Source organism: Mytilus californianus, unplaced genomic scaffold (genome assembly GCF_021869535.1).
Source record: "Mytilus californianus isolate M0D057914Y unplaced genomic scaffold, xbMytCali1.0.p SCAF_2, whole genome shotgun sequence".
Classification (NCBI taxonomy): Eukaryota; Metazoa; Mollusca; class Bivalvia; order Mytilida; family Mytilidae; genus Mytilus; species Mytilus californianus.
This window is the reverse complement of record NW_026262668.1, coordinates 122,095,228-122,097,601: the sequence shown is the minus strand read 5'-3', so window position 1 is coordinate 122,097,601 and position 2,374 is coordinate 122,095,228.

The following is a 2,374-nucleotide window of genomic DNA, read 5'->3' as shown; positions in this document are numbered from 1 at the left end:
CTGATTGATACATTCAATTACTTTAGGAAAAACCTGTACTGAAATAGTGCATTGGTCCTTTACTTTCTTACAAATTACTTATAAAATTCTGGATCTGATAAAATAGTCCGTCATAAATACCTCATATGATTTATATATAATTGTCTGTTGGTAATAAAATTTCAGATGGTATGGCAATAAGGCCGTGAATAACTTTAAAAAATATTATAAGACGTGTTTTAAGGCGCCATTCAGCTAATGTAGGTAGTTTTAATTTGTTCATCATATTTGTAACATTACTGGTGTTGTGGTAGTTATTACAAATGTACCTAGTTGCTAGTCTTTGAACCATTTCTATTTTTGGAGTAGCATCTTTTGACTGTGAGGGTCCCATAAACTGCAGCTGTATTCTAATTTAGGTCTGACTATTGCTTGATATGTTCTGGATTTAATGTCTCTGTTTGATATTTTTAAATTTCTTTTAAGGAATCCTAAAGATTTATTTCCGTTTGAGATAATGTTGTAATAATGTAGGTTCCATTTCAGATTTGATTGTAGAGTAATGCCCAGATATTTAGCAGATGTAAGGGATTCAAAAATGTGGTTATGTAGGATGTAATCATATATATATATATGGTTTCTTTTTATGTGAAATTGAGAGTTTGGTGCATTTGTCTGGGTGGAAAGCCAATCTGCTTCCCACTTTGCTGCAATGTCTAGATCTTCTTGTAATTTGTTGCAGTCTGATTGAGATTTGATTTCTCTATATATGATGCTGTCATCAGCAAAGAGTCTTAATTTGCTACGTGTTAAATAAGTCAGGGTTGTCAGATTTTTCTGAAAATTTTGCAGGAGATTGACATTCTGGTCAATTCTACACCATGTCAGATTTGCTCTTACTGCTTTAGTTTTGGGACATAAGCCCAAAACTGCATTTTACCCCTATGTTTCATTTTTAGCAACATCAGCCATTAAAAAAATAAGTAGATGTGGTATGATTGCCAGTGAGACAACTATCCACCAAAGTTCAAATGAAGTGGGTGTAAGCAATTATATGCTACCGTAAGGCCTTCAACAATGAGAAAAACCCATACTGTATAGACGACTATAAAAGAATATGAAACAATTCAATTGAGAAAACTAATGGCCTAATTTATAACAAAACAATTTACGAAAAACAAATATGACAGATATGAACCAATGACAACCACTGAACAACAGGCTCCTGACATAAGAATGTGGCGGGGTTAAACCTGTTTACTGGCGCGCCAAACACTCCCCCTAATCTGGGACAGTGTTGTAACAGTACAACATGTTTGTTGATAAACCAAATTAGGGTTTTACAATTCCTAAACTAGATACTCTAAGGAACATTTAGACAAAAGTTCACATGGCCTTTTAGGCCTGTTGCATTTAAAAGTAATTAAACATTATAACTCATCAACATCAAGCTGCTGACCCAATGTAAAGCCATTCTGTTCAGTTGAACCTCAGAAAAGTAGGATAAAAATATTTGCTGATCTAATAGGATGAATAGACAAGGTGAATACAATAATAGAGAGGGTTATAACATATTAGAAGAATTAAATGTCAACTGGTTTACATACGTAACATGCTGCAAATATGATCCTCCTAAAAACAGTAATTGTCTTTTGTTCTAAGAACTCAAAAGATATATGCTAATGTTGATAACAAAACATTGTTTGATGAAAGTTTAATGAGTAAAATTCTCAAAAATGCATTCTTATCATAACACTTAGAAGAGTTTGCATTTTTTTCATACAGTTTTTTATGCAATTATTAGAAAGTGCCTTTGCAATTAAAAGATTTTTTTACATAAAAGAAATAGGAAATGGTTTGTATTTTGAATTTGTAAGATGTCTTATGCAGATGCAACTAATAGGCATGCAATAAAGTCAGTTCATAGTAGAACAAGACAAAACCACACAAATACTTATAGACATATACGAACCACAAAGGAAACATATAAATGGTCTTTTTTTCCACACACCATCTTTCAAGGAACATGCAACCAATAGCCACAGTACAGTCAACCACAGCTGACAGCTTCAGAGCACACTCTTTTTTTTTACGACCGCAAAATAATTTTGCGGTCGTATATTGGTATGACACATTGGTTTTCGCACAATAACTTTAGTTTAAGTGAATTGATCTCTATGAAATTGTACCATAAGGTTCAATACCACAAAAGGAAGGTCGGGATTGATTTTGGGGGTTATGGTACCAACAGTTAAGGAATTAAGGGCCAAAAATAAGCATTTTTGTAACTTCCAGACCATAACTTGTGTGTTAGTGTATGGATCTCTCTGACATTGTACTACAAGGTTCCATATCACAAAGGGAGATGCTGGGATTGATTTTGGGGGTTATTGCC